Source organism: Triturus cristatus, chromosome 2_2 (assembly GCF_964204655.1).
Source record: "Triturus cristatus chromosome 2_2, aTriCri1.1, whole genome shotgun sequence".
NCBI lineage: Eukaryota > Metazoa > Chordata > Amphibia > Caudata > Salamandridae > Triturus > Triturus cristatus.
In genome coordinates, this window is record NC_140582.1 from 738,422,938 (window position 1) to 738,437,639 (window position 14,702).

The window sequence follows — 14,702 nt, forward strand, 5'->3', positions numbered from 1 at the left end:
GTACACAGAAATGCAATTGTGGGTTGTATTGAAGTCAATTACAGATTTGTTTTACTTATAAACAGTTCAAAATACAGTAAGATTACTCTTGATTACTCTTGGATTACTTTTCAGTTATTTTCAGTCCTTGAGGTGCTATGCTGAGATATCATACACTGGAGGTTGTCACTTACAGGTAAGCATGATAACTCTTAAGTTAAATCATAGTTGCTTTCTTTTCATACAAAACAGTAGGTCAACAGATTTTTCAGGAACAAAACTCGTAACATTGGTTCCTATGGGAAAGGAGTGTTAACGGTTTACTGGAAAGTAAATGATTTAGGAGTATTGCTTTGGGGGTTAGGACTAGGGTTCCCTAATGTCCAGGTAGGCACTCAAATTGCACCACCAGCAGCACTGGGGCAGCCGAGTGCAGAGTGCTGGGCCCAATGTTAGCCAATGGGGCTACGGGGGCCTTCGGTCAGGGGCTGCTTACGAGCAGGGCACTCAGTGTGGTAGCAGAGCTCCTGGGGTTAGGATCAGCACTTCAGGGGCAATCAGTCAGCACATAAGCTGCACCACCAGCGGCACAGGGCTGCCGGATGCAGAGTCCCAAAGAGACTTCAGGAACTCTGTGGATTTCAATGAAGATCTCCAGTTCGGAAAATATGTTGCAGGCTCAGTCAGGGAGGCTCCCTGAAGGTTACCACCAGCTGGAGAGGTAAGTTGAGGTCTTGGAAGATGCCTGGACATGATTGGTTGGGCCACCCAAGGTCGCTAGGCATCGGACAAAGGTGTGTCTTTTACCATCGGGTCTTCTTACCAGCTCTGTCGCATTTGGGGGGACCCTTCAGAATGAGGCTGCAGGTATTTGCATGAATCTTGAGGAAGGTCAGGGATCACCAGATCCCAGGCCAGCATCGCTGGGGAGACCTCCTCATGGTGTTGGGCCACTCAAAATCAGGCCGTGGGCATTTAGTACAGAATGGTGCAGAAGCGCAGTGCCGTCTGGATCCGGGTTCTGGTCTTGGAGTCTTTGTTGAGCAAATCCGCTCCTCACGGGAGATAGAGTCTTACAGATGAGTGCAGGGCAGGTCCTCTGGGCTCTGTGTGGCTGCTAGACACGCTGGGGTTTCACTGTAGTCAGGTCGGAAGAGGGACAGGCCAGTGCTAGGGCCAAAGCAGTTAGTGCCCTCTTTCTGGATAAGCACGGTTCTTCAGTCCTTTCTTCCTCGAGTCTGAAGAGGAAAGGTTCATGGTAACCCCTAAATACTACATTTAGGGCGTTTACAGTGGTGTGCAGGTCTGGACCAATGGGTCCCTGCCTGAGGTTGAGTACACCCCTTTAATGTCACCCTCCGGTGGGAGGGGCTATAAGCCTCTTCCTAATTGGCTATGTTCCCTCATCACAAAATAAAGGAGAGGGGCCCTATACCTCAAAGGGGGTAGAGCACCAAATAGACAATTGTCAAAAAAGTTTCCCCCTTTCGGCACGTGTACAATTCCACACAATGGCTCACATCGAAAAATAATCAGTCACCAGAACAAGACACCAAAACCTGAACCCGATCAAGTGTTCACATGAATTATATATATATATTTCTTTCTATTTTAATATGACAAAAATTTATCAGCACAATAGCAATGAATAGTCACATACACTTACAAAGAAAAGTATACAACAAATTTAAATTTTAAAAAAAATAACTCATTTATGTTCTATGCACAAATTGCTAAAAAGGGAGAACATGTAAGAAAATTGTTTTCTTATCGACTAAAAAAGGAAGACATTAGATCCGGATCAACTGTTCTCCTTGACATATGTTCAAGTGCTTGATTGTTCGGAAAACAGATGTCACCACAATCTATAGTCTGCCTTCTAAACCATGCGTCGACGCATTTCGGTGGAAGTCAAGGAAGTCAAAAATAAAAGACCACCTTCTTCAGGACAAACGTTACAATCTCCCATGGAATGTACTTTCAATCTAAATCAGATAATAAAACATCAACATAAAAAAGACTATTAGCCTCTATGCATTAGATATACAGTTGCCAAAACAGATAATAATAATAAAACACAGGATAAAACATTATTTGTCTTTGTAAGTACAGTTCTGCCAAACTTCGTCTGTTCCATCAAACAATTGACCAAAGGAGGGCATTACAACATATTAAAAAATTGTATTTGTTAACCGTGTTATTATCCTGGTGAGTTTGCAAGCAGCACATTCATACCAAATGATTCATTTGTATCCAATAATGACCCTTGGAAATATACATTTCTATAATAGTACTTCTATTATTCATTCTTCTATATTTATATTCACATGATCTATATTTGTCCCTTTTAAGTTGAGAAGTACATCCACAACTGTAGATGCTCAAAGATCTTTGCACAATCGTGTCAAAGGGCAGGAATCGTTCCGTAGGACCGTATTGAAAACTGGCCAAATGATCTATTAAAGATTAGAAAACTTTCTATTAAATATAGTCTCAATACACTAAAATTAATTGATGCCTTTGACCTATATCAAGACCGTATATCCTAGTTACCTGCCAGCCTGTGATCATGTATTGTCTAGGACCAATGTATTGGAAAATGAATATCTGCAAATAGGGATAGTTTTATATTTATTTATATTGATCATTTTCAAACCTTAATCTCACTAATTAGTTAGGTACTTCAATTATATCAGTTACCTTTTAAGTTTTTTTTGGGTGAGAGACTGTTGGAGTTGAGTTTCTTCAATCCATAGGTCCACTGACTATATCTAGAGCTCTCATATATCAAGGTATTATTTTATGTCTAAAAGGATGGAAAATCAATTGTAAGCGAATCTATCCGCATTCACATTACGTAAATTAATGTACCCACTCTATCAATTTCTCAAACAAGCACTAGGACACACCGCTGCTAGTCAGTAAGGTATGCGTATGAACATAAGCCCCTCATCACTCTCTTAACCTCTAGTTCAAGGCAAATGCATAGGGCTATATTAAAGGATATATTGCAGATAAAGAGTAGAAATTGATAGTAAATAATGGTGCTGTTTCTATTACACCCGCCCGAACCCCATGTTCAGCATGCAATAGCTCAAGACCCTTTCTACACTCCCCATAATGCCAAATAAAGAGGCAGAGGATCTAAAGAGGTGAAAATAGGACTCGTGCTAAAACTTCATAATAGCATAAACTAGTGGAGAAAATCGGTAAGATAACTGCAGCCTTCCTACTTCTCACCTCTTGTGACGAGCGTTAAAGCCTCGTACTAGTCTTCGGATCCAAATGTCTCGACATCTATGCCACAAATGGCCTGCCTTCTTATATCTCCCTTGCCCTTGGTGAAATCCCAAGACACGCAACAGCTATGTATGATAAACCATAGGTCAAGAGGGAATCCCTGCTTTAGCGGCCATCTTTACCTTCCCTAACACTAACTCGAAACAACTCAAAATCCGCAGCTAACGCAGCGGCCATCTTAACCGTCCCTAATCACAGGCACCATCCTTGCGACGGGCTACTCGAACTACGTAGATTAGACAGACAAAAGTGCCCCTACTGAATCAGCTGGTTAATAGACTGGGGCCTTAACCCTAGATACCTTGGTTCGTCATACTTTATTTAGAAATCCTACTTTAGACTATCTGGTAAAGAAAAATGATGCACAAAATATGTAAAATTTTGTTGCATAAATCGCAATTAAACTAGTATTCACTAGAGATTGGGAATTCATTACGTTGTTCGCACATGTGCTGATTTTCAATAAAATTCAATCATCTAGCATATATCCATAGAACTAACATATGGCTAACACCACTATAGTAAATCCTGTGTATACTGGCGGCCATATTAGCCTTTCTAAGGCAGAAGTGTCAAATAAAGGATCGCTATTTCATAAAGGGCAGATTTTATCCCTAAATCTGATTCCATGCAAATACAACGTGTGTGAGAGAAAGGGAATTGTTTACCTACTCATGCATGTAGATATCAAAATTATTTCAATAGAATATAATGAGCTAACTGTCTTCAGATTATGAGTTCCCTGAGCAGAGCACACTCAGATAGACATCGTGATAGGTGGCTTTTGCCTGTGCCTGCTTATGATGAAAGAGTCACTTGTAAAGCATACAACATAATGATACCTGTCCAGATCTACCCCTTATGATTGAAAGACCCTTTCAAACTAGTACCCATAAGGGATAGTTATCACCTAATCAAGTGATCCCATTCTTCCTTGGAATTTAGGCCATTTCTGACTGTATTAAAAAAGGAAATAAACCATTGTTCTCTCGATTTCCTTTTTTGTTCCATATTACTTCCACGTGCCCCTTACCAGATCTTCTCTAATATAAACCATTCTATATCAGAATCATTATGGCCCATTACAATAAAGTGGGTTACTAGGGGGGCATTCACCTTCCTGGTTCTGATGGCAGAACGATGTTCTTGAAGTCTGATCCTAAACTCCCTGCCTGTTTTTCCTATGTAACCCTTCCCACAGGGCAACGCAGGAAGTGCACAATATTTTTACTCCTACATTTATTTAAAGATCTAGAACTGACCTTACAACCATTGTGCTCCAATTTGTCTGATTCAACACATAGAGGACATACATTGCATGTGCCACATTTCACATTTCCCAATGCAGGTCCTCTATCTAACGTGCTTTGCGTTTTACCATGGCTCTCTCTATATGTGTGCACTAGCTCATTCCTCAGGTTTTTATTTATTTTAGAAGCAAAGATGGGTTTTTCCAGTTATCTCTCTTCCTCATTATTGATGATGTGCCAGTTGCTATTAATTACATTTTTGATTTTGTTACTAATGTGGGAAAATTACTAACAAAGACCACCTTCTCATTTTCATTTTTCTTATTAGCTGCCTTGGTTAGCATAGTTATAGAATCTCGCACGTTTGTATGAGTGCGTGATAAGTTTTTTTGGATAGCCTCTTTCTTTAAATTTCTTTTTATGATCTCAGCATGTTTGTGGAAATCATTAATATCTGAGCAGTTTCTGCCATTGGTTTCGTAAACAGTTCCACCGCCAGACTCCCCTCAACATTGTTCATCGAAATATCTAAGAAGTCCATTTTGGATCTGCTGAACTGGGAGGTAAATTTTAGATTAGGATCTCCCAAGTTGAGCCAAAGTAAGAATTCCTCCAACCGATCTACCTCGCCATCCCAGATAAAAAAGATGTCGTTAATGTAGCGGTACCAGCCCGCCACATTTTCAAAGAAGGGTGCTAGTTCGTTAAAGATGTGTTTGTTTTCAAATTCACCAACATAGAGGCATGCCAGGCTCGGGGCACAGGTGGGCCCCCATGTTGGTACCTTTCCTCTGTTTAAAAAGCTGGTCTTTGAACAAGAATATGTTGTTCATAAGTACCATCCTTGCGCATTACACTATAAAGCTCTTGTCGACTCCTTCCAATTCTATTTCCTCAATTGCTCTGCGAACCACCTCTATTGTTTCTTCTTGAGGGATATTCGTGTACAGGGACTCAATGTCCAGGGTAACTAGACATTGAGTCTCCCCACAGAACAACTTACCCTCAAGAAGTGAGATCATGTGTGATGAGTCCCTAACATATGATTTAAGACCCATTACTATGGGACTTAAAAAATGATCAACATATTTGCTTAGGGGCTCAGTGAGTGCATTAATGCTACTAACTATTGGTCTCATGGGCGGGTTATCTCGGTTTTTAGGTATTTTAGGAAGACCGTACAAGGCAGGAATCCTTGGTTCCTTGTTATTTAAAAATTTAAATTCCTCTTCACAAATCCATTAATTGTCTTTTGCTTCAGTAAGAAGCACAAGACAATCCCTGGTCAAATTAACTAGTTGACTTCTGGAGATTAATTCGTAGTGTTCTCTCACATCTAGCATTTCCCGCATCTTGTGTTGATAATCAAGGGTATTGAACACCACTACTCCTCCACCTTTATCAGCTGGCTTAATTGTTAGCTTTAAATCATCCCTTAAAGATTTCAGAGCCAGCTTTTCTTCTCTACTCATATTTCTTTCAAATTGTCTAGGATTCTCCGATAGAATGTGTTGTATACCACTTTCAACTGCCCTCTCAAAGATCTTGTGATTCTTACTCACCATTGCTAAAGTAGGGGTGAAATAACACTTAGGTTTAAGACCTGATTTGTTATTGTTATCCCTGACAGGGCGATCCTCAAGGAACCTTTTTAGTCTCATTTTCCTAAAGAAAGCTCGCAGATCTTTTTCCAATTGGTATTTATTAATACCTGTAGAGGGAATAAAACTAAAACCTTTGCTCAGAACCCTGATCTCTATTTCTGTAAGGTCTCTATTGGACAGGTTAATCACTGATGTTCCGTCTGATGCCAGTATCGTTGGTTCCTCGTTCTCATATATTCTTGTTGTGGAGGAGGAGGGCCCCGGGTTTGTTGTCCCCTTCCATGGTTCGTATTGAATCTTTGTCCCCGCCTTGGTCTTTGATCTAAAAAAGAGGAAGGGCCTGACTCACCAAAGTTGCCCCTATTGCTGTTGTCCTCTTTTGAGGTGATCTCCTCCTCACTACTAGAGCCCGATATATCGGAGAAAGTGACTTGTTTTCTCCCACCCCTCCTATAAATAGGTGTATTGTTAGGTCTTTCCCAGCCCTGTTCATATTTTTGTTGGTAATATTTCTCATTCAAATATGGATACGTTGATTATGCACTAAATCTTTCTATATCTTTTTTAAGTTTATTAGTCTTCTTATTAATGAGGTAATCTCTATAGCCTTCAATATCCCTAGTTATCTCCTCTAGTTTTCTTTTAGCATCTTCCACCCCTGTACTATCTCTTAATTCTATCTCTAGCTTTTCAATAGCTTCTTTCTCAATAATAATGAGTTCTTGCGCTGTCTCAATGATGAGAAGAATCCAATCCCTACTACACCTGTTAGAGATCTGAGTCCATACTTCTAAGAATCTCTTGTTTTCTATAAACAAACCTGGTTCATTGCAAACCTGTAGGCCAATAGGGATTGTACCTGACTTAACATATTCTATAAGAAAGTCTGCATGGTCTTCTGTATGAATAAGCTTCTTTTTAAGACTAACCAGTTTGCCCCAGTTTTCTCCTCTGCCAGACATAACTGTAATTTTGTTACCATTTTTGGTATTGATAATCTTGTTGAAATGATCTTAACTAAAGTCAAACGTCTTAAAATGATGCATGGCACTTGAGCTCATGTACAACACCTCCAAAAGGAGACTCTCCAGCTGTTCGACTGTACTCAGATATCACAAAATAAAGGAGAGGGGCCCTATTCCACAAAGGGGGTAGAGCACCAAATAGACATCCAAGATGGAGGGGACTGGGATGTCTGCTCCACCTGACCTCTCCCACCTGGGGTGGGGTTGGCAAATGAGGACACACCTCTCCTCCTAACTCGGTTTTCCCACCGATTCTCCTGCCCAAAGTGGGGGTCCGAACCAGTAGGAGCCAGTTGCTGGGGCCGGCAATAGGCAGGGACTGCTTACAAAGGCGGCAGGCATTTGAACCTTCCCCTTCGTGGACCCAGCCCATCCTGGGGGAGGAGGCATGACTCCTCTGCAGAGGATGGGCTTTGTTTCTGGACCCAGAGATCAGAGGCTCTCTACCCAGAGGTCCATAAACCTGTATGGTGGTGGCAAATGGCTGGCAGCCATTCAGGAACTGTAGGAAGGTAGGATCCTTCTGCATGGTTATCCCCAATTTTTGCCTGGTGCTAAGCTGTTAATGACTAGTCTGACTGGGATCCTGCTAATCAGGACCCCAGTCTATCTGCTTTCTCCCCTAAATTGTTATGTTCAGTACTTAGGTACATCCCAGAGTGGATACTGGGGTACCCTTAGCAGTCCCTAGTATATGGTACTAAGGTAACCAGGGCATAGGTACCCCAGAAGTCCCCCATGGGCTGAAGCATGCATTATACCACCCATGGGAGACAATTCAAAATAGAACTACATGCCTGCCATTGCAATCTGTGTAAGCTGGTGCTAGCACCACTTACTAAAGATATAGGTGTCCTATATCTAGGGTCACTGCACTTCAAACCTATAAGCAACCCCTATAAGCAACCCCTATAGAAGGTCTTTGCAAACCTGAAGGCAGGGTGCTTGTTCCTGAGTATGAGGGTGCCCTTGCATCATGAGCAGGACACCCTTACAGCCTACAAAGTCCATTCTCCCAGGTTTTAAGTGATGCAGCCATATACTATATAGAGGGGCACCACGTAATTATGAGATGACCATCTCAAAAACGGCTACAACAAATCCTATCATGTTTAGTATCAAACATGTTGGAATCATACATCCCACACTGTAAACAGTGTGGGAGGTGTGATTCTAAGCTTTGGAAGAGCCCTCTGTTAGGCTCTCAGTATTCCCGGTGCCAGCCTTCTAGACCCAGACAGCACAAAATGGTTGCTGCCGACCAGAGACTTGATTCTGCACTCCTGCTGCTGAGCCAAGCTTGAGCTGGGGAAGGCAGAACAATAGGCATCCTGTCACAGGGAGGTGTGACCACCTCCCTGACGGGATTTAGTGTATTGGGGCCGAGTGGGTGCACTTGCCAGTGCCACTCAGTCTGCATGAGGTGCACATTTGGTGTCCCCATGCATAGTCCAGTTCAAACAAGCTCTGGGAGCTGTTGGCTCCAGCTCTGGCATGAAACTGGACAAAGTACATGGGAGTAACCTCCCCCCTGTCCAGACCTTCACCTGGGAGGGTCTCATGAATTGTCCTAACTCTTTCCTAAGGGTACTTAAGAGTTACCTGTGGGTGGGTCCCAAGATTTGTTGTGGGACAAGTTTCAGATCAGACACCACTTCTTCTTCGATCCTCTGGGGAAACTGGACTTTGTTAGACTTCGTTTGGGCTCGACTTTGTCTCCCTTCCAGTCTGCTGCATCATCTGTGCCTGTGCACCATGCAGGGACCTTCCAAGGCCTTTGGCATCAAAGACACCTGAATGAATCTCTCTTGAAGTGAAGGAGTCACTTCCCTGCATTTGCTGGCAATACAACTAAGTCGACCGGTCTGCTGATCCTGTGCTCCTCTGGACTCTGACAAGTTCTGCAACACAGGTAGTGGTTCTCCACAGCTCCCGAGGCCTGCCCTCTCACCAAGTTTGAAACCAGTATCCCTCGTGGGGGTTGCAATAACTGAATCCTTGTGCATCACATCAACTTGCAGTTGCAAAGGCTTGCTGGTCTCTTTCTGAGAAGATCTTCAGGCTCCAAGTAGCCCCAACCTGAGCACCTCCAGTGACCAGAATCTTTGGCCACAACGTATCGTTGTGCATTGCGGCCTGCATCTTTTGGTGACCTGCTTGAAATCCTCTCCTGATTCCAGTGCCTCTGGCCTGTGGGTCCATTTGAGAGTCACCTTTGTTTCTTTTGGGCTCCACTGATTGCTTGGGGCCTGCCCTAAGTCCCCTGCTTGCGGTGAGTCCCCTGGACCTTGCTGGTCCCGACGTTGCACCTTCTTTGACGTCTGTGTTGACATTTGCCAAGGCTTGTTGCTGCTCCCGTCAGAAACACCGACGCCTCATGACTCGACATCTGACGTGGGACAGCTCATGCATGGTTCCTGGTCATCCTCAGCATCACCAGGTCCTCACAGCTGCAGAGTCAAGATCCTCGTCAACACTCCTGCAACTCCAGAGATTGGTGGGTATTTGTCTTCCATATCTCCTGGTCACTCTTGAGTGACATAGACTCTGTCCCCTCTGCTTGCAGGTACCTCTCATCTAGAATCCACCCTCAAATTCCACCGGGCACTTTCTCCTTCGTCAGCAGCAGTACTTTTCTGAAGTCCTCCATTGGGTTTGACGGCGGTTTCCGACACCACTTCACACCTATGACCCCGGCTTAGGTGTAGGTAACGTGGGTACTAGGGTATCCACGGGTGGGGTGGCTCTCCAATCTTCTGTCTTCCATGGAGGTTCTCTGACCGTAAAAAACAGTCGTACATTTGGCCCCTAAGTCTACTATGTATACAGCAGCAATTTATTTCTCTTCTCATGATGACTCCCCTCTGTTCTTTGGTAACTTCTTGTACATATTGGATTTGGATACTCAGAGGGCGTAGAGGAAATAAATCACTCATCCTGTGTATACATTCTCTGCAACTTCAACTAACCTTAATTTATGTTTGCATTTATCAAGGATGTCACGTTCAAATATGTGCAAAAATAAATATTTCCTATGGGCAAAAATTTGAGGGAGGGTAAGAGCCACCACTTTGCTTCCTCTACCTGGCTTTATCTATTTTTGTATAATTGTTGCTGGAGAGCCTGGACTCTCAGATGCTGGGCAGACCAGTGGGGGGAGTTAGAGGCAAAAATGTAAAGGCAATGGACATTTTGCAGTGGTATAGTCCTCGTGATATTTTCCTAATTTTCTTGTTTTTTGGCCAGATGTATTTTTACTGCACTATGTTGGTTTATTTTTGGGGCCATGTGTACTTATCTGCAGTAAGACATAGATGTTTTACTCAATTATTCAATAAATGTATTTTACATTTTCACTGCTGCTATACTGAAAACGTTTAAGGGGTTGTTGACAGCCATAAGTATAGCAAGTTATTGAAAACTTGACCACTGCGCACCATAGCTATCAAGCTGTTGCTCTTAACTATTATTAATTCTACACCAAATTCCCATGAACCTGATAAATCATCATAAAAACACAAATAAAAAAGTGATTTCACTTTTACTCAACCATTAAATCTGTACAAAGTCATACTAAATACAAAATACATTCATTTATATTCATTCATATATTGAAGAGATCTTGTAGTTGCTCTTGAAAAAAACTTTCTTCTTAACTTTGATTATACCCAATGCATTTCGGGCCGGTGTGGCCCTTCTTCAGGGGATTGGTTCTCTAGAAAACATACATATGGGGGCAGATTTATGAGCCCCTTGCTCCACTTTTGCGTCACTTTTCCCATGTTAAAAGTAACGCAAAAGTGGCGCAAGGGGCTCATAAATCTGCCCCATGGTGTTTACACTCTAATATGCACAGAAGCAATTAAAAATTACTGACAGATATATCTACCGGTGATACATAGTTTTGACCAAAAAATGAATACACATATTTCATCGATATTACACTGACCCCACGAATTATTAAACATTATTGTTATATTCTGAATTCTACGCAAAAAACGCAAGAAAAGGTGTTCATAGGGAAACTGCCACCAAAGACAAAAACACAAACCCAAGTGAGGATTAAACACCAAAAAACAAAACATACAAACCACTTACGAAGACAGTTTCATTTGACGAGCTACCACACTTAAATTCCTAAAAAAAGAATTTAAATGAGTCCTTAAACACTGTGCTGATATTAAAACATAGCACCGTAAAACAAGCCCACTATCATACTTGTGCTCAAAACTGACCTTCCAAAATACTGTTGTCCAACTGAAGAGTAGTTCGCTTATCTCAAAACCAAATGCCTGAAAAAGTAATACCAAAAAGTTGTTCACTCCATATAGAAATCACAACAATTTGCTCCTCCAACATCAAGCGCCATCTCGATCCTAATGTTATTACCTGTTCCAAAACTTTACACCGCCCAAGTATATCTTCGTCTCCAACGATCTCAACAGCTTCTCAAACCATATAATCAAAACCTCCTACGAGAGACGCCATTATACCGCCAATTCCATAACGTCACCTGATACGTAACTGAACATAGAAATTGACATAGGACTACAACGTGGTAGTTCACCATCCGAATACTAATGAAAACTACCAGTTTCGAGGAGAATGGAAAGTAATAACTAATACATCCAAAACAACAAAGCAAACCACTGTGGATCAAAATACAAAGTAAACGGAACTCTAATACTCCGCGAAAACAACTCTGGTCCAATAAGAAAAACCAAAAAACAGAGACACATAACCAAAACATAAACAACAGAGTGAACACAAGGTTAGTGAGTGAGAACATAAACAAAGAACAACATAAAAATTACAAATTACATAGACAAATTTTTTTGGACTGTAACAAAATGTTTCCATGTAAAACATAAAAGTTCAGCATAATAACAATTACATGTATGTAAACAAAAACTCATACAACTCCCACAGGCACAATCCACATGGAGGCGCTCACAAAAAGCAACTTAGATCTACTTTGTCATTAATCCCTTTCGGGTCCTGAGTATCCAATTTTTTTATCCAGAAGACCTCTCTCTGTAACAAAGTTTTAGTGAGATCTCTGCCAGGTATATGGTCTATGATTTCTATGACCTGGAATTTAAGTTGCATAATTCAATGCCGTGCCTTTAACCAATGAAGTGCTAGACTGCTTTTGATGGTACTATTCCTAATAGTGCTTTTATGTTCAGAAATGCGAGTTATTATTTTGCTTTCAGTTTTACCAATGTAAAACAGACCGCACGGGCACTTTATTCCGTAAATCAAATTTTTAAAATTACAATCAGCATTATGTTTTAATTTGATAGTTTCGCCTTATAATGGATGTTTAATAACATTGCCACATATTACGTTGTTGCAGTGCACACAATTAGAGCACCTTTGGGTGCCCTTAAATTCTTTACAAGGTACTTTAGGTTTAAATGACAACATTTCCTTAAGGTTTTTGGAACGTTTATAAGCATGTAATGTTTTTTCCTTAAACAAATTACCGAAATCGCTTTCATTTTCTAGAATTTCCCATCTATTGTTGACAATCCTCCTCAATTGCCTAGAACAGGTAGAAAATTTAGAAACATTTCAGTTTTCGGTTTGTTCTCCAACAGACTGAAGCGTGACCTGATTTCCATTTTCTTGATGGAATCATTCAAATTCTTTTTGGGATACCCTTTTGACAGGTATCTTTTTTTAAGAGTACAGATGTTTTTTTGTAATGAGGTGTCATCCGAACAGATTCTTTTCGCACGCAGCAATTGAGAAAATGGAAGATTGTGAATCAGGTTTGGAGGATGAAAACTATGAAATGATAAAGCATTATTCTTATCAGTCCTTTTGTGATAAACCTCAGTGTGGATAGTTTGATTTTCCACTTTGACCAGTGCGTCTAAAAAGGGTAGTGACTGCTTACTCATGGTACTTGTGAATTGAATGTGTTCATCAAAAGAATTTAATTGGGATATTTTCTTTTCAAGTAATTCCCAAACTTGACTCCATATTAGAAAGATGTCATCAATATATCTGCAGTAAAGTGACATATTGTCTGTCCATTCTTTATCACTATATAGATGTGCTTCTTCGAATTTTGCCATGTATGTATTAGCATACGCTGGGGCCCCTGAAAACCCCATCGAAGTTCCCTTCAACTGCAGATAAAACCTGTTCTCCCATTCAAAATAGCTGTGATGGAGACAAAAATGCAACATTTCCAAAATGAAAACCTTATCAGCTCCTATGGCGGATTGTTTTAATAAAGCCCATTCCACTGCTTCAATACCTCCAAGGTGGGGAATGGAGGTATATAATGATTTTACATCCAGTGTACACAGGATTACTTCCTTAACCAAAGTCACTGATTGAAGTTTTTGAAGAAAATGAGTGGTGTCTTTGACATATGAATCCCACTTTTGGATGAAAGGTTGTAGAAAATGATCTATATAATGCCCAATCGGTTCAAAAATTGTCCCACAACCTGTAACTATGGGTTTTAAAGGCGGGTCATTAAGATCCTTGTGGATCTTAGGAAGCATATAAAATCCCGGTCTTCTAGGGTTCACCTCTGTCAAATACAAACGTGTGGTGTGAGAAATCCATCCCATTTCAACTGCTTTATCCAAAATGGTCTCAAGAGTAGATGTCAGCTGTTTGGTGGGATCTTCATCTAGTGCAAAATAGATCAATGCAACTTAGATCTACATCTACATTTAGTCTTTTTTCGTTGTTGACAGCCATGCCAAATTGGCACATTGTATTGTTTGTATGTTTGATGGTGGTTTGAGTGCCGGCATCCAAGCCCATTTTCCTCTGTATTCAGCCTTTATATCTTAATCCTGCGCTTGTCTCCTCCATCTGTTTGAAGGTGTGTCTGTCTATGTGTGTCAGATGGTTGATTCATCTGTATTTTCTACATCTTTGAATAATCTTTTTATAGGGGTATTGCCAAGAGTGAGGGTCATTCTTTAACTGTAATCAATATGTTGCCAATTTACACTTTCCTATGTTTCCTGGGATTCTATGAGGCCCTTGTACGGTTCATTGATATTTAATTACTTTCATTTTAGTTGATTTTTAATATTCTCACTTCTGCTGTGCAGGTGCTGTGTGGACTTGTGGATGGGCCTTGACACATTTTGGCTACATATTTGTGCAATCCATGCCCTGTAATTCTGCACGTTTTTAATGCTGGTGTGGGGAGGCAGACAACCATTTTATCTTTGTCCATCCCCCATAATATGTGATTCTCCAAAACTTTTTTGAAACCATTGTGTGTATGTGTATATATATAAACTGGGATGGCATGGTGAGCAAAAGAATGATGGATTTAACCCAGATCTCTTGACTGGGGGTGAATGTTTTGATTTGTTCTGCATTCCGTCCATCAATTGTGTGTCTTATGTGTGTATATATATACACATATATTATAAATGTATATAATCTACTGGTGGTCGCCAGTAGATAGTTATAGTTGGGACCAAGCTTCCATAGGAAAAGCATTTTTTCATGTGCTTATAACTTTGGCGTCGTTTGATGAATCTTTATTAAATTTTCCA